This window comes from Rhipicephalus microplus, chromosome 10 (assembly GCF_043290135.1).
Source record: "Rhipicephalus microplus isolate Deutch F79 chromosome 10, USDA_Rmic, whole genome shotgun sequence".
NCBI classification, from domain to species: domain Eukaryota; kingdom Metazoa; phylum Arthropoda; class Arachnida; order Ixodida; family Ixodidae; genus Rhipicephalus; species Rhipicephalus microplus.
Window position 1 is genome coordinate 37,523,198 of NC_134709.1, and position 27,182 is coordinate 37,550,379.

The following is a 27,182-nucleotide window of genomic DNA, read 5'->3' on the forward strand; positions in this document are numbered from 1 at the left end:
CCTTAGTCTAATCTTGTCATACGTCCCGCGTATCGCGTAACCGAGAGAAGAAAGGACGAGAAAGGAAAGAAGGGAGTATCTCTCGAACAATATAATAGACGGTGGTGTCTCATAGGCGTACATACATATTGCAGTTGAGTGAAGGCATTCTAGATGGCACTGTACCTCTGCGATTGGCTGCTGCGCGGGCTGTGCTTGGGTACGTGGATAACGAGTGCCTAATTTAGACTCCAGGATAGTCACCGTACGTGGCGGATCGTTGGTGGATCATGGACGAAGCAGAGCAGCGGGCGCGTTGAAGACGCTTCCGGTCGGCTTCCTTGGCTCGCGTCTCGTCGGTGTTACCCGCGCGCCGTCTGCATTCTCGAACGGAGGGACACACAGACGGATGGACGGATGGATGTGTCGCCGCACTCATCATCATTCACTCGCTGGACATGCTGTAGTTTTTTCTCTCTATTTTTTCTAAGGGGCGAACAACAGCGTTGCCACAAAAAATCTTTCTTTTTCTGTTTGCTATAGAATTCGTAAAAGTAGTCGCTAAGCTAGTCCTATAGTATTGAAATATATGAAAGGTGGCACACCAACGGCAAACTTTCTTTTTTTATCCCGAGAGCAATGAACCTTGTGAATTGATACCCTTGGTGCTCAGTCGACACTGCAACATATTTGGCCAACGTGACACAATGGTGCACGATCTTATCGAGGGCTTAACAATGTCTAATGGCAGAAGAGTAGGAGCGTCTGTCTGTAAGAAAGGTTCTCAAGAATCACAACTTCGCAACCATGAACTCTTATGACATGAGGGCTTTACCATACCAGTTCAGTTATGTTCTTGTTTTTTCGCAGAAACATCTGCGAGAGCATGAGTGGCAGCTCTAGTGATAAAGTGAAGGTGGCATACCATTATGTGAAAAAAATGGCTGTAACGTTAATAGCCCAGTCCATCTAATAACTTGTTTGCGCTTACGTGCACGTGTATCAAAATGACGTTTGCTGTTCTCTCAAATTTCGGGACTCAACGTGAGCCCGTGAGAGCAAGGTACAAAAACGGAAAAAAGGCTTATGTTCTCGCAACATTTGCTGTTTGAAACTCTCCTATAATGTGTACCTTGTGCAACTGCAGTTTCGAAGTAGCCCACTACGCCATAATTGCTCATTTTGCGAATATGGCAAGTACGTACTACCCCTCAGTAAGGGGATACGTTCGTCAACGCAGCAGCACATTCTCTTACTGCTCAGGAAAACTAGTTATTTCTGAGTGCTTTGTAATGGGCGGGCCTTTAAAACAGAGCCTCGTTGCACAATGTCCATGGCGTGCCCCTTGTGCGATTACTTATTTGTACCACGCAGTATTGCACATCACCTTTACTATATACAGCCTGTATAGCTTTTTTCCTTTAAAAGTTTCAAGTACAGGTGTAGCTCTTCGGTGCAACACCTTCTTGACAAAATGTTTCAAGTACAGGCGTGGCTCTGCAGTACAACACTTTCTTCGTAGAGTGGATCACGTACAGACGTGGCTCTGTAGTACAACGCCTTTTGACAGAATGGGTCGAGTACAGGCGTGATTCTGCTGCAGACCTATACTTGACAGAATGGTTCAAGTATAGGTGCGGCACTGCAGTTCAACGCCTTCTTGACAGAATGGTTCAAGTACAGGCGCAGCACTGCAGTACAACACCTTCTTCGTAGAATGGATCAAGTACAGACGTGGCTCTGCGGTACAACGCCTTTTGACAAAATGGGTCGAGTACAGGAGTGATTCTCCTGCACACCTACTTGACAGAATGCTTCAAGTATAGGTGTGGCACTGCAGTTCAACACCTTTTTGACAGAATGGTTCAAGTACAGGCGCAGCTCTGCAGTACAACACCTTCTTCGTACAGAGGATCACGTACAGACGTAGCTCTGTGATGCAACGCCTTTTGACAGAATGGGTCGAGTACAGGCGTGATTCTGCTGCACACCTATACTTGACAGAATGGTTCAAATATAGGTGTGGCGCTGCAGTACAACATCTTCTTGACAGAATGATTCAAGTACAGGCGTGGCTCTGCAATACAGCACCTTCTTGACAGAATAGTTCAATTAGAGGCGTGGCTCTGCGGTAAAACGTCTTGTTGACAGAATGGTTCCAGTGCAGACGTGGCTCTGTGGGCAACACTTTCTCGACGGAGTGGGTCAAGTAGAGGCGTAGCTCTACGGTACACCTTCTTGACAGAATGGTTCAAGCAGAGGCATAGCTCAGTGGTACACCTTCTTGACAGAACGGTTCAAACGCTTCAATCCGCTCCGGGACCAGACTGATGATTTCAGTTATTTGCATTCCATGGCAAGTTTCCACTCACGAGCGATTCCGATTTCTCACCCACAACGACGACGCCGACACCTGAATGTCCATGACACTGGCTCTCGAACACGTCACGTGTTTTAACACAAGCAAAAACATACAGAATGCTATTCGATTTCCTTCATTGACGCTGTCTTGCCCAGCCAAATTACATGCAAATGAACTCGGGAATGCAAATCCGAAGACGAGTTTGTGGCGCATTCTGAATAGGCCCGGGATAATTGGAACTGCATTTCTCCATTGCGAGAAGCTGCGTGATTTTGATGATTAGATTAAATCTGACAGAAAAAGGCATGTAAAAAAATTGGGACACGAGAGCTTGAGTCTTAAGTCTGAATGTATTTCCTTGAGACTAGCGAATGGTTAGCACAGAAACGTAATTCTACTAAATATATGTGTTTCTTCATTTCGTTATGTTATGCAATGCAAGTTCATCAAAATTAGCAGTTTATATACAGACTTTCTGTTGCATTCACAATGAAGCCATAGGAAGGAGAGGGTAACATATGAACATGGCACACTGAACATTTTCACAATATATTACACACAGAAAATGACGCGAGCACAGAGTTTGACACACGCTGAAACATCATCATCATCATCAGCAGCAGCAGCAACAACAAAAAAACGACAGCAATAATGGTAGTATTATACTAATAGATTATTAATATTAATTATATTATTCGTGTGCTTATAATGTAATTGAACATAAAAATACATATATGATTGCGTCCAAATGTCACATAAAGGCAAGCAAAAAAGAAAAAAAAAGCTCATGCCATTGTCACAGAACAAGAAGTATAAATATGGCATATAAATTATAAAAAAAGAAGTTCTAGTTGGATGTTTAAATGCGTAGTAAAGAGAAGAAGACCTTGGGGACGATAGATGTAGGGCATCGATAGTAAAATCACTCGTAAATTGTAATTAGGTTTTACTACTAATTACTTTCCAGATTTTTTTTGAAAATGCAACAAAGTTACACCACAAACCATTACTAGCAGCCGGTAATTCTGATTCGCTGCATCAAGTGGTTCGTTAATATCCGCTGCACGAGTTGGCCCCAAAATTTTTTCGCGCCATTATAGATTGTTACATCAACAGTTGTTCAATTCATGACAGGGCTAATCGTTCACGTCGAGATGCATTTGAAGTTGCTTCATACGCGCGTAAGCGTAGACATATAGAGCCACATTTCATCACTACGATAAATCGCCCGGAATGTCTTCGCTTTTGCCTGTTCCGTGTACTGAAGTGGTGCTCAAGTGCTTTTACATCACGAATCGTTACGGAGCAGCCCAGACCAGTATCCTTTTAAGCGGGTTAATGCTGCAGCAAAGCACAACGTTTGGTGCACACGGAATCATTTGCTTTGCTTAAAGGGAACGACAAACAATTTCTATCGTATACAAGGTTTCCTTAGTGGGAAGGATAGCTATATTGGTAAGAGTATGCAATACCTGAATAGTAAAAGCGCATAACGCCTTGAAACATGTATAATTTTTTTTCCGATCTGAAGCCACAATGAGGACACAGTGGGAGCCGTGCGTGACACCGGTTCGTGTTTGGGCAGTGCGGCGGTTTGCTGGGCATGCCATTCACGCGCATGCACCGTGGCTCGACATGTGGCGCTATCTATAAATGCCACGATAGCAGCGCCAGTTCTCAGCGCCAACTCCTTTTACCTCGTAAGCAGCACCGAAAAGAGTGGGGATAGATAATGATATGCACATTATAGTTTCGAGTACATTTATTATGGTGCGCATAAAAACAGCTGAGTAGCTACAGCCCACGGAACAACTCCATGTAGAACTTGTTTCAGGGCGAGTTGGTCCCTGAGCCTCGCTGAACATTAATTTTTTTTCGCAGAGCTAGAAACATCAAAAAGGCGTAGGGAAGAGGCAGAGGAGCGCCGACTCTCAGTCTCTTCCCAATGCCTTTTTCGTGTTGTTAGCTTCGCGCCTGAAATGATATGTTAAGCGAACAACCCCAAATCGCAGGAGCAATACTTTCCGCTAGGTAGCGCAACATGTGCGGTCTTTTTTCAGTTACAGCGCGCTTTCATCACGCGTTTCGGCCAGTTGTAGCTTCCTTGGAGACGTCCCTTTGCTGTTAGTAGTGAATCTCAACACAATCAATTGATATGTGGGGTTTAACGTCCCAAAACAACCGTATGAATATGAGAGATGCCGTAGTGGAGGGCTCCGGAAATTTTGACCACCTGGGGTTCTTTAGCGTGCACCCAAATCTGAGCACACGGGCCTACAACATTTCCGCCTCCGTCGGAAATGCAGCCGCCACAGCCGGGATTTGATCCCGCGACCTGCGGGTCAGCAGGTCTTATCCACTAGGCCACCGTGGCGGGGCGCCCAACACAATCGCACAAGCTGTTATGGCCGATAGGGCTCTGAATCTGCTCACATCGGTCACTGCTGTTCCGTTTTAAACAACAGATATGCCCTGTCATACCTATTATCTACGCACTTTCAATAGGTGGAAGATAAAAATAACGCAGAAGACCGCAGTGGTGCATTCGATTATTTTTTTCCAGTGTCGCAACCTCTGTCTTGTCACGACGAGCAACACGCTTAAACTTTTTGTTTGTTTGTTTTACAAGCTCTCTCCTGTTTCTCCTCCTACTTTTTCTCTTTTCTTTCTTCGCATCGTTGACCTCTATTTACGCTCGATGAAGCCGATGTGGTACGCGCGTTCTAAAAGGCAATTATACGTGAAAAAACAACAAGAAGATCACTTCGTTTGCACGCGCGAGCAATAGGCACACAGGAAAGAAGAAAGAAGTAAAAAAAAACTACAAAAAGTGATGGTAGCTGTCGTCGCGAGCGGCGCCTCTGCCACACATCCGCTTCCACTTCACGCTACGATGACGCGGAATGCGAAGCAAACGAGGTGAAAAAAAAAACTTTTTTGAAAACAGGGGGTTGAGGTAGCACGAAAAATTGAAGTATGTGAAGGAAAGAGGAGAAAACAAGTGTCGCAACCCCCCCCCCCCTTTTTTTTTTTTTTCGTCATAGCAACATGCCCACGAAACGTGTTCTGTCGGTTCGGGGTCGCCGAGCAACTACCCATCTTTTCCCCCTCTGTAGCCTGTCACGGCTTTCTTTTCTTTTTTTTCTTTTCATTCATTCGGTACCCTTTCTGCCTCTGCTTCTCACAAAAATAAAAAGTCTCGCATATGGCGGTGACGGGTCGGCAAGCCCTGCCGCCGCCATCGTACCGCTGTACCCATTGCCGCTGGCGGCAATTTGGGGTGAAGATGCGATGCAATATGCCCTATAAGTAAAAAAAAAAAACAGAGGCGTCTTTTTACCGCGTAACGATGATCGTGGTCAATCTTGCGTGCCTTTTCTGGCGAGCTTAGCCACCGTCGTACTCACATCCGTTGGCGTCTAGTAGTCATAACTACGATGCACTGTGCGTTCTAAACCAGAAGCAAGGCGTATCTGAAGTGTCTCCCTACCATACAACGGTAAACACGGCCTATCTTACTGCCTTACCTTTCAAGCACCGCCACAGCCGTACCGCAGTATCACCACCACTGTCAATGAGCCCAGCGAAAATCGCTTCGCTCTATGCGTTTTAAACCAAGAGCAAAGCATATTTGGGCCGTTTTCATGCCACGCAAGAAGAATCGTGGTGCGTCTTGCGCGCATTTCTTTTCGTTACCACCGGGTTCCCGGTACTTCCACGCCACGAATGGCGTGGCGCCCTGTCAGCAAGACATGGCATTCTTGATCGATTTGACTGATGTGTGTGGTTTAACGTCGCAAAACCACCATATGGTTATGAGAGACGCCGTAGTGGAGGGCTCCGGAAATTTCGACCACCTGGGCTTCTTTAACGTGCACCCCAAATCTGAGCGCACGGGGCTACAACATATCCGCCTCCACCGGAAATGCAGCCGCCGCAGCCGGGATTCGATCCCGTGACATCGACATGGAATTCTTGACGGGCAATGCAGTGAGCACCAAGTTTTCAAGAAAGGAAACTAGAGCAATACAGATAACAATTACTGCAGCGGGATGAAAAGATAGCGCGAAAAGTACCAATTGTTTCCGCGCTAAAGACAAGGGATGCGGGAGAGGCGAACGGGGCATCATGGGAGTGGATCACAGGGACGTGATTCTCGCGGCCTCCAATTTGTGGACATGTCCGATTCAGTAGAATGCGTTCAGTTAAGCAAGAAAACAGTGAGTAATGACGTCATGGCGCGTTCTTAATCACGTGGGCGCACAGAACCCCCCAGCCCATTCCCAGCGGAAAAGAAACTAAGTTGACGAAATGTACAGTATCAGGACTCAAACAAACTTGACAAGTGTGAACGTGCGTATATATGAACGCGTTGACGTGTCTGAAGAGCGATGTAGGGAATGCGTATCGACCTTCCAGGGACGTCAGGCGGGCGGCCGCCTTAAGCCTAGTTTAAGGGCTAACGTGATTATAATTCATCCACGGCCTCAGAGATGTGCGTTCAAACGCGGATCTCTGGCGGCACCATATTTATTGTGGCGAAACGCATTCCGTATTTCTCGTTTGTGTCGAGAGTCATGAAAGCTGCGTGGCGGCAAAACGACGCTGCGGAATAAAAACCGGCAACAGACGGCGCGCTGCTCGCCGGCTCCAGCCAATCAATGAAGGCCGAATCAGACATGTCCAGGAAGTGGACACTGCGAGAATAGCTCTCCAGTTCACTCAGTTCTGTTTATCCTGATACACTCCAGGCATGAGCAGAGATACAGAAAGGGGAGCAACAAGCAAAACATTCTGGTCCTTTAGGTTCTGGACAAACTTTAGGTTCTGATCCTTTAGGTTCTGGACAAACTGGCAGTACATGCATCGTGTTTATGAAATAAACGTGCTTATAAAACCCACTGACGACAAGAGTCTATACCGCCTGTTCAGACTATTTGAAATTTCGGTTTCATGGATAAAAGTTTCAAGTGTCTACTTCAAATCGATCTAGACAGGAGTATCACACTGTGTACTTATACTCAACAAACAAGAAACGGCCCTATAATACGATGTATTGGTCAACCAAAAATAAGAAGAAAAAATGAGGCTGAGCGAAAGAAAATATATTGCGACAGATATCTGTTGACCAGCGTGCGCCAGGGTCCCGAAATTTCGCCACAGTATAGCAACTGGGTGTTTTCAACTCACTTCTCTTTTCTTTGATGTTTGAGTCTTAGGCAGCGAAGAGAAGGCAATATAGGAAAGAAGCGAGATAAAACAAAAATAAAAGAAGAAGAACACGTCTGTGAAACAGAAAATGAGTACCCAGCGAACTGTCGCTATAGAACAGTAATCGTTGGTCGCATGCTCGTCTGTCCGTCGGTCGTTTAGTCGTGGCTGTATGGCCGGCCACTGGCGCTTCTGTCCACGCTGTTACACTGCCACCCCCCCCCCCCCCCCCACTTCCACCTGGCTTTTGAAACATAACGAAAGAAAGAGACAACCCAAATCACGCGAAAAGTAAGCAAGAAGTAGCTACACAACTGTGGCGAGGACGGTGGTCACGGCTACGGCTTGGAAGGCACCGTGGAGGGAAAGGAGAAAAGAGGAAGGGGTATACAGTTCTGTCGTCAGCCAATCGATGCCGCGCATGCTCCCATCCCTGCAAGGAGGTTCGCCACTCTTCCCTCCTCCACCTCAAGACCCACTCTTCTTTTTCGTCCCTGGTTTCTTGACTTCGCTACCAACATTCGCCATTTTTTCTCTCTTTCCCCCCTCTCTAATGAGTGTTCCGCTGCTACCCGATGGCGGTGTAATTACAGGCGCGACTGGGCGGCCCACTCGGTGACTCCGCGCTAGCCGACAAACGAGAAGCGCGGCGAGCGCTGGGACGGCTGCTGTCGCTCGGGCATCGCGGGCATGTCGCATCCGATCGGCCCCTCGAGCATCGTTGAGGAGACTTCGGCCGCTCGTATCTTCTTGTGATCCTCGCCTCGAAGTCCCCTTCCTCGTTCGTGTCGTTTATTATGATTTTTCTTTACTCCATCGCGTTAACGATGTCTTGCGCCAGAGGGGACGGCACGAAGCATAAAAAACGAGAAGCACTGATATTTCCGCGAATGCCAGAAAATCCATATAGTTATGCGTTTTGAAGGACACTGAAGAGCAAAACGATTTTTCGAATATTCGGAGAATACAATTTCACATCATCGAAAACACCTCTCCCACCGTGAGACGACATTGTTAAGCGAGAAAATTAAGAAGGAAAAATACGGGTGAAGACGCCTTCTTTTGATTCCGGCACCAAGCACTGTGACGTCATAGACTTTGCAGGTGTCAGTGGTGTCCTACGAAGCTTCCAATAAATCAAAATAAAGCACACTGTGACTTGTGGGCGCCACAGAGCTAGCAGACGAAGTTTCAGAAAACTTTATCCAGCCAATGTCGCGAAAATATGAAAAGTACATTTTGAAAATTCTGACATTACGCGTAAAGATCTTGGCGCGAAATATAAATGTGAAACTATAACCTTGATTCCTTCCGCTAACAATGAATTATTGATAGTAAAACATATGACATAGCTTTTAGAGCGCAGTACGTAAATCTAAACCAATCGAAGTCATGTTTCTCTTTGATAATACTTTTAAGTGTCACGGAGAAAGGGGAATTGACAACCATCTGAAAGTAGAGCGAGCAATAAGATTATCCAGACATATTTTCCACTAAGAGAGCTTATTAGTTACCAAAATTTCACCGTTATCCGGGGATCAAATTTGAAAGCAATGGCACCGTCACTGTACTGATCGAGCCAACAAGGAAGCTAGCAGTGGGAAGGTGAATAAATCCACAGCTTGGCAAGTGTCATCGTAAGTTATTGAGAACGGCATGTTAACCACCAAGCGTATCGATCGCGTATCGTTAACATTGTTATAAAGAACAGGATAAAGAGCAGGCTGCCCTTAGTACAGTTTCTGATAAGCTCTGAAAGTCAATCAACCACCGCAAGTTTGTTGACAAGCACATAGCCTGAAAGCTGTTCTTAAATGCATTTACGAGACAAAGCAAATGATGTACAAACTTGCAAAACGACTTCCCGAAAATAAGCAGTTCGCGTGCGTAAGGGTAAAGTTGTTTCAGGAGACCAGGGCTTCATATACCGCTCCGAAGAGTGCTCCTTTAGGAAGTGCAACGGTGCGTCGGATTGCAAAGCCCAATTTTTCAGCCTTGGAAATGAGTTTTAGATAGATAAATTACTATAGAGACAGCTATGAAGACTACCCGGCATTAGGCAACACTCGATAGGGGTGCATGGCCAGTGTACCATCTTCGGACGAGTGAATTGTGTCGCTCGTTTAGGCCCAAAATTTTCTTTTTTTTCTTTTTTCTTATGTGATTCCTAAAGAAAAAAGAAGAGCAAAGTGAGCCCCTTAGCTGTCTGCATCAGAGTGCGACACCTCAACCGCAGCTCACAAGGGATGGGGGTAAGGAGGGATTAGAAGGACATGATTAAAATGTATATATAGAGAGAAGAAGGAGAGAGCGAGGCGCAGGGACAGCAAGCGACGGAAGTAAAGAGAAGATAGGAAAGATGGACACGGTCGCAGGAGTGCGAGGACGGGGCACCATTCGGCGAGAGCTCTTGTCGGCGTCAGGAGATGGCGTAGGGGAAGCCCAGTCGGCCAGAGCTGCGCTGTCGTCGGAAATCGCGGGGGCACAACCGGTCGGCATAAAATCCAGCGAGCGACTCGAAATTTTCTCGTGCCCCCCTCAGCGAACTTGTTGGAAAGATGAGCGTTGCCAGATTGATCCGATGTTTTTTTTTTTTTTTACAAGAATGCTGTTTGAGAAATTGTTCCTTGTGAGTCGATACAGAAATATCTTACGAATGCAAGGGTACGCGTTACATACATTGAGTAAATCACGCCATTCACCGCTGGTCCACTAAAGAGAAAGAAGGCGACAAGTTAGCTCAACGAATGGCTGCGAAGCAATGGTGGTGAGCTGGAGATCCGGAGTATACTCGCAACCATAATATACCAGGAAACGGGAAAGACTGCGGCGGCTTTGAGGAGAACCGTGAGAACCAGAAGGCTTGCGCCAATGACGATGCGTCCTTAGATCTGTGAGAGGTGTGAAGGCTTGCTTTCAGCGTGGGTCTCTGTCTGTGTAGTTTAGACAACCATGTAGTGGCTGTTACTCTCTGTAATTTAACTCAACGCTCTCTGTAGCGCTGAGAACCAATGCAGGAACAACTATAGCATTTTCTAACTGAAGACTAGCAACGACCTAGAAGTGAACTAGAAACAACCTGCATTACACAGCTAAGACTTACAGATAACTTAGAAGCAAACAGATAAACTTTCAGAGTCGTCCAGTCTAACTTTTTGAAGCCTCTAGTTGCTTAGTCGAAGCGTTGCTGCTTTCCTTTTCACTCTTTTCCCTACTTAGACCTACTTTCAATTCTGTTAGGATAGTCGTTTTATTTTTCAAGAAAGTTTCAATAAATAAATAACCAGTTCGTTAACTATCTCATTTGTTTATGCAGTACAGGGTGCAAAAAATAAACACTCTTCTACCGCACTAATGGAGGGAAACGCACACAGAACAGGTTGCATATGGAGCTCCACCACCATTAGTGTTATTTTTTTTTACTGCCCTGGAAGCGTCGCTAAGGACTTTGAAGACGCTAGACGCTACTGCAGAAGCAACGACAAGGCATCGCAGCGCACGAGGCTGGCGTAGCTTCGCAAATGTGCCGGAAAATGGGCTTTCGATGGGCCGCATTAGGCGCCCGAGGAAATGGGGGTAGTGGCTTGAGAGAGGACAATGTAAATGGAGCGCGAGAAATGGCTTTGCAAAGTTAATGAGGCCCCCCTCCTAAGCGTTATTGGCCCTTGGTCTGATTCATCTTCGAATGCCATTGGGTGAACGCCGTGCCTCTCCTGCGTGTCGCACAGCAAACAAACGAAAGTAGCTCGTCTTACGACAACGCTTGCCAGCGTTCAATCTGTGATAAAGTTTGTGTGGATTGTGGTTTGCCTCTCAGCCAATTCATATATTAACATGTCGCTGAGTGTGTACTCGGTACGAAAAGCTTACGGAAGTGTTCTGGGGATACGCAAGACAAGAGTTCGACGACAGCCGACAGCTTGTTTACTCAGTTAGCATGTTCGAAGTGAATGTTACGGTAGCAGACTGGGTTGAAATAGACTGGCTAACGTTGCAAAACCTTTAGAGTTCAAAGTTCAGCGGACAACTGTTATCCAGTAGCTCGCTCACTGCACTGTGAACATAACTCCCGTTCTGGCTACAAAGCATCGCGTAATCTCGTTTGCCTAATTTTGCAGTCACCAAGAAAAAAATCAAACCTTCATTCAATGGATCAAGCGAGAAACTATTTGTACGTGCCTAATAATGGGGCGTGGTCAATAGGGATTTGAAAGTTTAAGTGGAGGGGCTTAAGAGATTCATGATCACGAGGCGGTAGAGCTGTTTAACGTCAGTAACGTCGTCGCGTGTAACTATTTCGTATGAGACGTGCGTGTCGAACGCAAGTGTTTTCGTCATCTTGGAATTACACGACACATTAGCCCGTGAACGTTTCTTTGATTCCTGTGCATCAAACGTGTAACAAATAAAAACAACAACAAAAAGAAATGTTAGTGCCCGAGGGTGGCTCGCACGAAACTTGGTTATTCATAAAAAAAATGCAGCACCTGTCGTCACGTCATTAGTTCAGCAATCACTGTGTCCACGCCAAAGCGAGCGCGTTCTCGCTTCATTTGAATTAATAAAGTGCGTGGGGGACTCATTAAACACCTAATTGCGGCAACCATCGCCAAACATTACTGCAGTCACGTTTTCCGCACGTCATGTATATATACGCTCGTTTATAATAATTACATGAATTTGTTCCAAGTCGTCATGAATTATGTAACGGCTGTACGCTTTTTGTGTATGCGTACCGCTTGGTTACGGCCAGTGGTGTGGCGACACTTTTATGAATATAAACAGAAACACTGATAATCACTGATGCATGCAGTGTTATGGCAGTTCGACACTTACAAAAGCCCCGCTTTATTATAACAATGCAGCGCGTCAAAAACATCTCAAATCCAAATGGCGTTTCCCTCACTTTCAAAACTAGGCGCGTGTAGAAATTTCTTCTGCCGGTGTTTTACACTAGAATCAAATGGCATTCCATTGGTGAAAATATTCAGTTTTATTGTGATAGCAAATATATGGACACTCTACGCTGAATTTATATATAGACTCTCTACGCTTCGGCGTCGATGTAGGCGCCGCCGTCACTCACAGTTTACGTATTTATGTATATGAAAACTCAAGAAAGAAAAAAAAATCCTGAAAAAGACTCCGGCGCACGGAATCAAACGTGCAACGTCTGGGTCGTGAATTCGAGGCGTTAACCACTGAGCCACCGGACAGCACGTCCTCTGAAGTTCGAACGGAAAGCTATTTCTATCTACCACTTACCACTGGTGATGGCATCTTCGTTGGGAAAGCTATCATGTTTTCAGCATTACCAGCAAGGTGGTGAAATAATAGAGCGGTGGCGCGCGTCTCGGGGGGCACAATATTGCGTTTTAGCAATACCAGCAAGATGGCGCATTGAGCGGGTAGGGGGGCGCGTGTTCTCACCTCCCACGCGCACTTTGCCCCTCAGAGCGAAGAAGGCGGAGGCTCGCCCACGCGCTTTTATCTCGCAGTGGGGAAGATCGCACGTCTTGGATGGCGTTAGGCTTTCACTACAACATGTCTGTTGTAGTTACCGGGCGCACAAAGGTCACTGCAATGTTTTCACAGTCTCCGTTTCCGAAAATGGCACGCTTTTTAGACACAGCGAAGTAACAACTGAAACGCTTATTCGAGTTCATCTGTACCTGTGAGTACGTTTTGGGCGTCATCTGTGCGTGAGAAACGCGGGGCCGGTTTTGATCTGCCTGCCATTTGGCGCATGAACTTCCAATTTGTTGCTCTCACGTTTATTGCTTCACCTTTGCGGTAAAGTTGTGACTTTTTTATACAGTCCACATGGTAATAAACAAACGCAGTACTGCATTCCTGCAACGAAGTCGATCTAATATGGAACACTGTCTAAGCTACGTGGTTATAGGTAGAGGAGTGTAAGACGATGTTACGTATAAGATTATATTGGTGCAAGAAAAAAATGTTTCGGATGACGGCAACTACTTCGGGCGAACCCAAATTTATATATTCATTCTATCATGCATTCAACATGTCAAAAAACAAAAGCGTGTATGTAAAATCTTGGTTTACGGAGTTATAACGAATTTCAAGCGGAACGCTATTTGATAAACGTAAGTTAAACATATTACGATATATTTCGCTCTTTTCTCCAGAACGTAAGAACGCGAAAATACACAGCTTGCTTTTTCCGGTAGAGGTGCACTGCAGACGTTCTTAAAGGTGACACCTGCCAGGTGAATTGAACACATTTTACAAGCATATCAGGCTTGCTAATTTGAACCCAAAGATAACGGATATCCTTCAGCCATGGCTCGTCAGTCAAGTTCCCTGCAACATTGCTCTCGTGTGACGCTTATAGCATGTTCGCGTGGGTATCACTAAATTAGGAGTCATCGTAACCCATAGTGCCACGTACATTTCCGAGCACCATATTGCATCCACGCGTTCCGCTTACACAGCGTACGCTAAACGAACCGATACCGATAATAATGTTTCTGGTTGCTCGTACGGAAGTACCCAGCAAAAGAGCGGCGACTCAGTCTCTTGTTTGTCTGGATCACGGTTGCCAGACGAAAAGCAAGATTGGATCGCCGCTGCCCCGGATTCATCGGCCAGAAGGCGAGACGCGGTAGACCGGGGTGGGAGCGCTTGTTTGCCGTGGGTCATCCACCTCTCCCGTCGTCTGTGATCTCGGTTGACGAGTGCCACCGTGTCCACCCTTAACTCAACTCCGCTCCTGGTCTTCTCTGGCGACATTAGCTCTCCCCCTCTCTCTCTTTTACCTCGTTTTCTGCCTCTTTCCTCCGAAAGGACCTCATCCTCATCTGGGCAAGCTTGATATCCGAGTCATCGGATTGCCGGTCTTGCGTGTGTACCTTCTTGTTGGCTTTCTTTTCGCGCGCGCTCACTCTACCGTCCGTTTAGCAGCGAAAGGCAGCAGCACGCTGCTGTTTGCCCGACACTTGTGTTCCGCGTCCGGCGCACGCCGCTACGACCATCGGAGACGGCACTCGCTCGGATACAACATACGCGACCGGATCGTCTTGGCTAGAGTCAACAGACACGGCTTCCTGCGACTGGATTGCTTATGCCTAGACGAATGACCCTGTTTCGGTAGGATAATTTTATTTGCCCCCCGTCAACACCAGCAAGGAACAACTCGTCGAATGTTTATCATACTCGTTCGTACACTATTAATCAGGTCCTGCTTATTTGATATAGCCAATAAACCGAACATTTTTTGTCTAGTTTCCTGGATATATCCAGGACTTAACTAAGCCTTGATTAAGAGTGTGTACCCCGGTTGGTCACTGCTGTGCCGCGTATGTGCTTGTTCGTTACATTTCCTTTTATCGTCTTTTCTTCCCCTTACCCTTTCCCCAGCTCAGGGTAGCCAGCCGGTCTAAGAACTGGCTAACCTCCCTGTCCTTCCACTTAAACTTTTTTCCTCCTCCTCCTTATTTGAAGAGACATGGATAAATAAAATAGCAAGCAATGACCTGTCTAGTATGCACTGTTTCAATGGTGGATTTCGCTACCACCATATAGGAATATGAACACTGTAGTTTTGTATTTTTGACTAAACGAACAGTGTGTATCAGCATGAAAACGGTTTAGTTGTTGCATAGAAAGATTGATGTTGAGACAAACAAAAATAAGCAAACAAGCGTTCAGCAGCCCAAGCTTATATGTTTTACGCGAACGTGCCTACGGGCAACACATGCGAATTTCCTTATTTTCGTGAGCAACCATAATTAGTTAAGTGGAACTGATGCTCGAGCTTTCTTAGTAAACATATTCATAGCCTTCTCTTAGCATGTCAACTATTCACTCTTCATAATGTAGTAATAAGATGTACTTCTTACTGTGCAGATACTGCAGCGTGATACGAGTTCTGGTGCGAATTGACGGTGACTGCGCATTCATCCCAGAACAATCAGATGTACATCACACTATAGCGGATAAATATAGCGCGTGACGTCACCTTTTTACTGCGATCTCCATCCAATGCGCCATTTAAAGCTACGACGTTCTCGCACGGGCCCCTGCAGCCACACTACAATATAATATAATCGATCTTTCTCTGTGAAATGTGAAGTGACACTCTGCTGCTTCACACACACACACACACACACTCACACACACACACACGTGTGTGTGTGTGAGTGTGTGTGTGAAGCAGCAGAGTGTCACTTCACATACAAAACATATTAATTAGCAAAGGTAGGACAGCCCTGAGGCACTTAAATGTTGTGCCGAGACGCGGTGCACAGATACGGTCTACGCGTACCGAAAATCGCTGAAAGCCTCTAACGAGATCGAACTTGTAAAGACCACGCGTGGATTCGACAAATTCATTTGGTCGCCTGCCATTTCCACGATGGCGAAACCGCCTTTCCAGCAAAGCTAATTATTTTTCGAACGACGATATGCTCGAGCACTGTCAGTGGCCATAATCATTAAGCAAGTTATATATAACCTTGCGAAATGCGACATGCACTACTGCTGCTGCTTACGTCATCGAACGCTCCCCACGCCCCATGCGTTTATTTTCTTTTCATGACCATCCTCATTCTCTTTCCGCAGTTCTCCACTTATCTTGTCACGAACGTTGTGCCAAAGTCGCACAATGAACAGATGTCGTCGCGCTGAATATTTGGCAGGCGCCGTGTGCCTTTCCTTTTGAATGCTCCTAGGATTTATTTTTTTTTGGTTGGGGTTGCGCCATGCGTTTCTTTCTTTCTTTCTTTCTTTCTTCCTTTCTTTCTTTCTTTCTTTCTTTCTTTCTTTCTTTCTTTCTTTATTTATTTCTTCCTTGCTTTCTTTCTTTTTTCTCACTAAACCAAATTTTTCGCAGCAACGGGGCTGGGTTTCGAAACGTCTCAATGGATTCTCCCTTCTTCCTACGCTTTCTCAATCCCGCTGCGCATCGTCTCTCGACTTCTATTGGGAGTATATATGTCAGTTGAAGTGACAGATGATGGTAAATTGAACATGACAAAACGACAGAGAGAGATATAGAGAAAGAGAGAGGGAGAAGAGAACCAACGAGCGAGGGGAGTCAGAAGGACATGTTCCTGCTTACCTCGCACGCACAAGAAAGCGCAAGTGCCTAAGAGAAGCAAAAAGACTCAACTAATAAGGTTATCTTGAATGAGGACTATTTTATTATAGTTATAGCCCAATTCATTTGCGTAGCACCAAGGTTTTCTCATGCCTTGTTGCGTCTCGATGATGCGATTGAATGACATGTGGAGTTTAACATCCCAAAACCACCATGTGATTATGAGGGACGCCGTAGTGGAGGGCTCTGGAAATTTCGACCCGCTGGGGTTCTTTAACGCGCACCCAAATCTGAGCACACGCCGCGCCTACAACATTTCCGCCTCCATCGGAAATGCAGCCGCCGCAGCCGGGATTCGATCCTGCGACGTGCGGGCGATGTGTATCTCAGGTTTGTTACGTACTGTTACGACTCCGGCCGCAACGTCACAATTCGCTCAACCAGGCGTAGTCGTAAGCACTCATATTTACAGGGGTCATCAGGCAGCTCATACCTTTATACTCGCTTGTTTCACGTCTCAATTTGCGATAAGGTACAGTACGAAGATTGCTTCGTTCTCTGCAATGGCCGCACCTTTGCTACGAAGACGATATGGCCACTTACGCCGAGTTGAATGATGGAATAATTAGCTGCTACTCCCACTAATATCTGGAGTTTTACGCTCCAAAACAACGGTATGATTATGACGGATGCCATAGCGGGGGGTTCCACGAGTTTTCACCATCTGGTGTTCCTTTGCGTAAACTGACATCCCGTATTACACGGGCCTCTACCGTTTCACCTGCACCGAAATGAGAACGCCGCCGCCAGAATCGAACTCGCGACCTGCGGTTCAGCAGCCAATCCCCGTAAGCGGTAAAAGACCGCGGCGGACTAATATCGCTCTTAGCTCTTATAACATTACAACTGATTGCTATCGCATGCAGTGTTTCACCCTCGCAAGAAAATTATGGCTGTATTCGTTTTTTGACTTGTACGCAACTGTACGTCCACATGGGCCGGGCATGTAGCGCGTAGACAGGATAAACCGCTGGTCAATAAGGGTAACTAACTGGATTCCCAGAGAAGGCAAGTGGCTTAGGGGGAGACAGAATGTTAGGTGGGCAGATGAGATTAAGAAGTTTGCGGGTATAAATTGGCAGCAGCAAGCACAGGACCGAGTTTACTGGCGTAACATGGGAGGGGCCTTTGTCCTGCAGTGGACGTAGTCAGGACGATGATGATGATGATAATGATGGTGATAATGATGATGATAATGATGATGCTGATGCTGCTGATGATGATGATTACGATGATGATGATGATGATTACGATGATGATGATTACGACGACGACGACGATGATGATGATGATGATGATGGTGATGATGATGATGATGATGATGATAACGATGTACGTCCGCCTTGACGCCACGGTCACAGCATCGGATTCCCGCACATTCTTCGCACGTCATCGCGGTCGGCCGTTTTCAAAACGAAGTGCGCACCGACGACAGCGGAAACGGGACTTCATCTCGTATCCGCAATCGCGTCACGTGGTACGCGCGCGCAGCTGGGCTGCTGTGCGCGTGTGCACATTCAGCACTTCTTCTGCCCACTGGCTTACGGCGTCGGCCACCCGGGAGGCGTATGCAAAGCAGTCCTATCCGGGCGTACGTGCTTGGCAGGCCTAAGCGCGGCCTCCGTTCCCGACCGCCCACGCTTCGCGAGCGCGATACAGTGTGCCCAGAAAGCGGTGCAGTCGCTCCGACGTGCACGAGTGCTTCGGAGGACGCGCGGGATTTTTTATCGGTCACAGGTGCACTCTCTCCTTTTTTGTTTTCTTGTCTATTCCATATTGATGCACGGCCTTGTTACTCTCCATATTGATGCGCCGCCTGTCTTTCACTCTGTCCTCTACGTGGGACATCCGATAACGCTGCGAGTGTTGCTTCTCGAAGACGTTTTCTTTGCTCCCTTGTTTCTCCTAATAGCTGGAAAATCCCCGAAATCGGCTAGTTGTTTTCGGGATAAACGAAACGCTCAGCCACGGCAGCTTCGTACTTGGTGAAGTAGTCGATGGACACTATGCCAAAGCAACAAGAAAAGGAAAATTCCTGGAACGTAACATGCGAGAAGTACGCTGTGATTGCGAAGTATGCTTAATAATGGAGGACATCATGGCAACTTTAACCACCTGGAGTTCTTCAACGTGAGTCTTCAAGCGTGATGTCAGTGGATGGTGAAGAACGTCAGATGATGAAAATTTCCGGAGCCCTCCACAAGGCGGCGCTACTCGTAATCATATTGTGGTTGCGGGACGTTCAACCTTACATATTATTTAATAAACAAGTATGCGGAGAGGTTTATTCAGCTTTCGCCTTATTAAAATGCTTCCGCTGTGGCTGGGAATTGAACCCGCGCGCTTGAGCTTAGCCAATAAGTTACATCTTAGTTAAGTTACGACTGCAAATAGGCAGTTCAGAGGTAGAAGGAAGCTTATGCCATATAAACACATGTAAATAATGCAAGATTTACGTTTTTTTTTATTTCATCTGCCTATAAAACAGGAGAGTGTCATGTACAGATGGTTTAGTGCTTTATCATTGATATTCCTTACTTTTTTTTGAAATGGCACTTAGGTGTTAAGGTGAAATCGTCAAGAAGGAAGTGCTTTTAAATGTCTTAGTATCGTCTAAGCATTGTAATCATGATCAAAAAATTAAGTATTGAAAGAATTGTGTAGTTCAATCTTATTGTAACTCCCACTTTTCTTCCTGTGCATTTATCTGCCAAAGTATTCACGGAAAGAAAAGGCTTAGACACAGGCTTTGCGAATAATCCCAATTTGAGCTAAGCCTGGGAGTATAGCGTCTAATCAAATGTTTTGTAACTTTTGCAACCAACGAAAATAGTCGTTAAATTAGAAAGAAATCTAGCAAGGCAGAAAAGAAACTGGTATTTGCAGCGTAGCTCTATTCTCCTAATTTTTGTGACTGGTTTTATGTACATTTATTCACCGTACATGAATTGCATCGACACTATCACAGCTGCCATTTTGGTATATTACCAAGGCAAAAAAATGTTCGTAACGACAAAAGCAACGACACGACCAGATCTCCTTGCACCTGGCAAAAAATAGATAGCAATGGTAATTCCGGTAAAAGGCAAGAAAGGCATAAGCGTGATCAAGTCACGCAGTTGCGTCACTACGGCAGTCTTCTTCCTATAGCGGCACGACGAATAGCGGCGGCTGTGATGTCACGCGAAGACTCTCGGCGCTTCAATAAGTCAGTCCTAGCTTGGTACAAGCAATGCAAAAAAGATGAAAAGTGTGTAAGTAGAGAATATATGAAACGCTATAAGGTAAACGGATGAGATTTATTTCTTCTCGCGTATATCCAAGTGTTTCCGCGCAATGCACTTGCGTTATCCCGTTCCACAGACGCACAAGCTCGAGGTACACGGTGCTTAAGAGTAACGTGGTGTGCTATCTGCAACTGCGTTTTGCGAAGATGTGGGATATAGAGTATGCGACATGCTCTTACGCTGCCACGCCGATTCCGTAGTTGTGCAGCGACCCTAGGGGATCGCCCATCTAGATATTATGCAGTGCTTCGGCTACTGTTACAAGCGAAGCAATAGTGATTGATGATGTCATGCCTCCTAACTTACCGCGTGTGCTGTCACTGCTTTTCTTCTTTCTTTCTTTTCTTTCGCTATCTATCTATCTATCTATCTATCTATCTATCTATCTATCTATCTATCTATCTATCTATCTATCTATCTATCTATCTATCTATCTATCTATCTATCTATCTATCTATCTATCTATCTATCTATCTATCTAAACTACACCAAAATATCATCCTGTGATAAGTTGATAAAGAAACTCATGAAGAAATTGATCTTCCGTGGTCGACCACAAAAGCCCTATATTCTCAGGGTATTCCGTTTAGGTCACTATTTAAAAAAAATTCACAACTGCTTTTTTACCCCCAGTGTAGGACAGCCCACGAGAATTTCATCTAACGAAAAGACTCTTTGCCCTTTTACAGTGGAGCCACTAGGGTCCACGTTTGCCGTGGGTCGTAAGTGGAAAACTCTAATCACCACGAGCCGCCACGTGATCCCTTTATCCTCTTCGAGACCTTCCTCTTGCTATCCGCTCCCAGCACACGTGTGCTGATTTGCCAGACGTTGGATGTAATAACTTTGAAGGGTCAGAGAACGAGTACAAAGAGAAAGATAAAGGAAAGAAGAGATAAAAAGAGATAAAATTAAAGCGCCCTGCTATCCAGCACGCTAGCGAAGCGTAGAATAGCCGTGAACAGTACAGCATAGCAAGGATGTGGAAAGGTAAGCAAGACAAGAAGAAGAAACGTGTACAGGGAGAGATAGAAAGCCAAAAAAAAGCGAGAAAAAAAAGGAAAAAAAAGAAGGGTAAATCACGACTGTACAAAGAGAAAGGACGAAAGAAGTACTCAAAACAAAGAAAGAAAGAAGGAAGAGAAGCAACAGAGATACATTAGGCAGAGAAAGAGTAGAAGTATAGAAAAAGAGACGGAAGGACACCGACGTATAAACGATAGAAAACGAAAGGACGAGAAATAATAAAGACATCAGTATATATATATATATATATATATATATATATATATATATATATATATATATATATATATATATATATATATATATATATATATATATATATATATATATATATATATATATATATATATATATATATATATATAGTACAGCATGATATAGTATAGTACAGTAAAGTATAGAAAGGGGAGGGAAGAGATAGGTGAGAGGGTAAAAGCCAATCTCAGAGAAGACCAGCTAGGTGCCTACCGCGCCTGCTGTAAGATAGCCTTGCGTGACTAGATGCAACGCACGCAAATATTTGGCCCTCTCAATTGCACACGTGCCTCTCATTCTCATCTCTCTATCTAGCTATTGATCTATCTGGCTAGCTAGAATCTTAGAGCTCTGCCTCTCTCACGTAGCGCCCCAATCGATGACTGCGATCGAACGCGTGATCAGTCGTAATCCAGCACTGGAGCCTATATTCGCCCGATATTAGATATCAAGTCGAACGAACGACCTTCGCGGATAAAACAACGAACGAGTGATCCCCATCGAAGCCGAAAAAAAAAATAAAAAAAAATATTGTAACTGCATCTGCAAACTTAAAACGGCATTAACTTGGAGCGGGGAAAAAGCCATTCTCCTGAATGTGTCGTAGTAGTGGCACATTGCATACCTTCAAGAAGAAAAAAAAATTGCGTGGTTTGAAGTTGCTATAATGAAATCCAAAACAAGCAAGACTGTTAAGACTACTGCGATGCAGACTGATTTCAGTGCGCACGTGGCTGCACGCGCGCTTCGCACACAAGAAAAAACAAAAAAAAAACTCAAATTTTGAGAAAGCAAAACGTGTGTACTCATTCAGCGCAGGAGTATACATTATACCTGCGGAAAGCGATTCCCGAGAAAACGAGTAATCTTCTCCGTGCTGCCATGGCTTTCAAAAGACGAGGAAAGATAAAAAGCGCATGCACACACAGTCCCGCGTGTACGGTGCGACATTGAATGAAACGCCGCCATTTGCAGTTCGCGAGAAGCAAAGCACTCGTTTTCACACGACGACGCGGTCGCACTGGATTTAACAACGGTTGAAACTGCACAGTGCCGCGCGCCTACGTTTCCGCCGGCGCCACATAGCGGCTCAGGCCAACGAGGCCTTCTTGGTGTATCCTGCTACGAAGAAAAAACAATAAAAGACTGTGAGCGCTCGTGCGGAAGGGGCTCTGGTTCTTCCGGTTTATAACTACTTCCGTTTTCCGGGCGTTTCCTTTATAATACCTCCCCCCCGCCCCCCCCCCCCCCCCCATCCTACCCGAGTAGTCGCGCTTTGGCCTTAGGGTCCGGAGAGCACAGTCGTACGGACTACGCCACTGCCTATCTGTGTCTGCGTAGGACGACCTGTGTTACGCGTTACACAGCCATTTTTATCATTCTATTTTTTTTCTTCTCTCTTGAGATACTCGCCAAGTTTTTTGACAGCTTTAATAGGGCGCGTAAACTGGTGTTCTTTCTTTTTTTTTCTTGCGCAATAGAGAAAGAGCCGCACTGTTTCGCGCTTTTTGTCGGGAAGAAATATGTGTAACTGCTGACCATTTCTGACTTCATTTGCATTCATAAATGTAGCGTATGTGTTTCGGCCGGACGCCAAAGTTAAACGGTAATGAAGGCGGAGCTTCGAATACAGACCCCCCTACCCACTCCTCATCTCCCACGCTCTTTATACTGCCGAGTACAAGCGTGGTTTGAGAACATAGCCTGTTGTACTTGGTCGCCAGTATTTCTGAACTGAAGGTCACAGAGCGTCATCTTATTTATGTGCCACTATCTTTCGGTCAAAAACGTGGTGGGCTTGAAATGCAAGTACCAATTTTAAGAAACTCAATTTTCACTGAGCTGGCAACTTTTCTTCTTAAAGTAATAAGGCTGTTTGGAACTCTTAAGCGCGACGCGAAAATCATGTTTTTTGTTTTTTATTGTTTCTTTACAGGACACCGAAATCTGCATATATTGAACCGAGTTCGAATTCACAAGTTTCCCCAAGTCTATGTCACTATGTCGTTCTTGAGTAGTCTTTCCCATAATGAAGATACAATGTTGTGCCGTCAGCGTCTAAATGTACCTTTAACCAACGCCTGCTAATTTAAGATTGTGACGTGTGACAACACGGAGTGCAACGACTATGCCATTCATGAGAATATTGAACGCATTTCGTGTTGCTTCCCGACGTATGCCAACCAGAGGCTTCACCTCAGCACTGCTCTACATCGAATAAACGGGAAGTTATTTCACTGTGGAGAAGGTGTTGGTACCATGGCGCTGTTCATCCCAGTTCTCAAACGCAACGACAGCGCTGTTGCATTTTTTTTTCAAGGACACCAGTCTGATTCATCGTTTGTGACGTCAAACGTGAAACTTACACGTTGGTTCAATCAGTGACGTTTCACTCCTCCTGTATAGCTTTCCTCTCCCTTTCTCCATTCCAGGGTAGCCTACCGGGCTGAAGCGTGGTTGACCTCCCCACCTTTTTCCTTATTTTCCCCTTTGCGAAGCGTGGTGTATTTGTTCTTTCTCCCAATAAGGATAGATCGTTGTGATTACTCTTAGAAAAGTGCGTCATACGCCATGTCCAGAATGAACGTGAAATTTTAAATTACCGAATTTTGTGGCTTCGACAGAACTAGCGTCTTACTATATTCCGCGGGTGTGGTATAACCTGCTTTCTAGAACACCGACCGTTCATTACCGTTCATGATTGCATGGTCAGGTTAAGTATTACTATGCCTCCTTGTGCTTCACTTGGAACACCTTCGAGCTTATATTCGCTCTCGCCAACAAACAAAACAAACACAACAGCAACAACAACAACAACAACAGCAACAACAACAAAAATGGGTGTCCCACAAAGTAACGAAAATTACTGCCCCACTAAAGTTGTTAGCTTACTTTATTTAGCCCTACCACGGTGGTCTAGTGGCTAAGGTACTCGGCTGCTGACCCGCAGGTCGCGGGATCGAATCCCGGCTACGGCGGCTGCATTTTCAGTGGAGGCGGGAATGCTGTAGGCCCATGTGCTCAAATTTGCGTGCACGTTGAAGAACCCCAGGTGCTCGAAATTTTCGAAGCCCTCCACTACGGCGTCTCATATTCATATGGTGGTTTCGGGACGTTAAACCGCAGATATCATTCTATAAATTATTTTTATTCGACTTTTGAAGCCTTCAAACAACATACACCGAAAAAAGACACGCTCTTAATCATCTCACTGCTCTCTGAAAACACACACACACAAACACCCCCCCCCACACACACACAAATAAGAAAAGAAGACTTTGAAATATCTTTATTGAAGCATTTTGTGTAATGAAACTTCAATTGTATAAATTACAATTACTTTAGCGCTTCATCCTTGCGTTGTCCGCAACGACCCCGAGTGAGGCTCCTAGTCTTGTTTAAACATTTGCACTGTAGGAAATTTATTGATCCAGCAGCGCTTCGGCTTAGTCAATTGTGGCAGCTTTTAGTGTTTCGTATCAATGAAATGCGTTCATCATTAGCAACCAGCCCCGCCACGGTGGTCTAGAGGCTAAGGTACTCGGCTGCTGACCCGCAGGTCGTGGGATCGAATCCCGGCTGTGGCGGCTGCATTTCCGATGGAGGCGGAAATGTTGTAGGCCCGTGTACTCAGATTTGGGTGCACGTTAAAGAACCCTAGGTGGTCAAAATTTCCGGAGCCCTCCACTACGGCATCTCTCATAGTCATATACTGGTTTTGGGACGTTAAACCCCAGAAATCAATCAATCAATCAATCAATCAATCAATCATTAGCAACCAAATTTAGTGTCTCGACGAATTATACTGTCAAGATCACAGATCATGGTTATACATCGGAGTTAGTGTTGACGATTTTATTATTGAACTTGAACTAAGTGAACTGATATTTTTATGCCGTAGAGCGTGCTCTGCCGTCATAAGGATCTCATAAAGGAGAAGCGTACTCTACAGGAGACTAACACGAAGGGTGGTGTACAAGAGGCTTTAAGAAGTGTTAACTCTCATAGGAGAGTATTTTTGTCCCACAGCAATGATTTTCACCTGAAATGCTCGCATTTGCTGTCTCTGCGGCCACCACTTGCTTATCAATGATGCTATGCTACGTTGACAATGCGCACGGCTTTCAATAGCTGCGGGTACCGCGTAGGCGGGTTTAAGAGGAAAGGAAAAAAAAAGCACGATACAAATTTAACGCTGCTGCACTTGATGCCTTATTAAACGCCAAAATCGACCGTCGGCGTGCCACGACATGACGTCAACAAGATTAATGCAAGAAGTATCACATGATTACGTCCCCATATGACGCCATCATAGCATCACAGATGGTCAGTGTCTGTGAAGTCATCATCACGGTGTTACATAACGCCACATCACATGACGACGTCATCACGCGACATCGTTGCTTATTTGTTGGTGCGTCAATCTTGGAGGTAGTGTGAAACCAGATATGATACAGAAAGCTCGAAATGCCTTTGATCACGGAGGCTATGCAAAATCACGTTAGGTGCAGAAAGCTTTCGGAGGTAAGTAGGTGAGAATCAATTGATGGACTGAGAAAAAAAAGATAAGGTGCTTTTCAACTCCGAGTAGTCTTCGGCAAATGCATAGGTGACCGTGTGAGTTTTTAACACAGAAGTGTTTATGCCTTCGTCCACCGAGACATCCGTGATTGTTCCCATCACGGAAATGACGTCAAAAAATCCTCTCGACCAGAGACAAAGCGCTCCGTTCATGGGAGCGGAACCCGGGACCTCTCGGTCAACGACAACAGATACCGGACACGCTGTCCACTGCGCCACGGTCACACGCTTTGTAGGCTTTTTCTTCACTCCCCTGTTTCTCGTACAGCGAGATAGGTAAACAAAAATAAAGCATATCCACGGAGTTATTGATAATGAGTGGGGCGGAGCGTCTGTCAGTCCATCCAAGCGTCCATCCGTTTGTCCATGCGTCCATCCATCCATCCATCCATCCATCCATCCATCCATCCATCCATCCATCCATCCATCCATCCGTCCGTCCGCCCGCCCATGCGTCCATTCGTGCGCCCGTCTCTGCGTCCCTCCATACGTCTGTCCCTGCGTCCATTCATGTATTCGTCCGTGCGTCCGTCCGTCCGTGCACCTGCCCGCCCGTGCGTGTCTGTCTGTCTGTCCGTTCATGCGTCCATATATGCGGCAAACAGACAGACAGACAGAACGGACGAACGCGGCCAGCGGATGATTCGTGGTTTACCGATGGAACCCTTAGAAGGTTTGCCCCACTCATCATCATTGGCTCCATGGATATGCTGTGAGGTGGTTAGTTACTACATACATGCATGCATACAAGTGACGACCGGCCCACGTCTTAAGGAGCTTTGCTCCTTAAATGCTCTAGTTTAGGTCACCTCATTGAAATGTCACTGGAGTGAAGCGCTAATTCTTTTAATCCTTGGTACCTGGCAGAGACAGAAAAAAAGTAACGGGTCAGGCCCGGCCACCTAGACCTGCTGGTTTCTTATAATAAAGTTTATTCCTCCTCCTCCTGGGAGAGATGGTTCGGAGAGAGTATCAAAACCGCGCACAGTTCCCACTGCATTGAAAACTTTGAGAAACTTATATTTGTGCAACGGGTTGCATCTTGATTAATGCCACTCTAACTACAAATCGATTTTGTTGTTTCGACTGAGCTGGCGTGAGTGGGCTTAAAAAAAACTAACACTGGGTAGGTTTCTTGAAAGAATAACGACATTAAAGAAGTCCTGAATGATTCACCGCACTGCAACGTCTGTGCAACTGCGAAGTAACAACTGAGACGCTTATTCACGTTAATCTGTAAATGTGAGAAGATTTTGTGCGTCTTTTGCGCGTGAGAAACGCGGGGCACGTTGCGATCTGCTTGTCATTTTGCGCGTAACCTTCCAATTTGTTGCTATCGCGTTCATTGATTCGCCTT

At 45.6% G+C, this 27,182-nt stretch overlaps 1 protein-coding gene across 3 annotated transcripts in view; it reads left to right on the forward strand.

Annotated features, from left to right (window-relative positions):
- GABA-B-R2 (gamma-aminobutyric acid type B receptor subunit 2) overlaps positions 1-27,182 on the forward strand; it is a 408,105-nt gene that overhangs the window by 62,642 nt on the left and 318,281 nt on the right. The gene's annotated exons all lie outside the window — the stretch shown is intronic.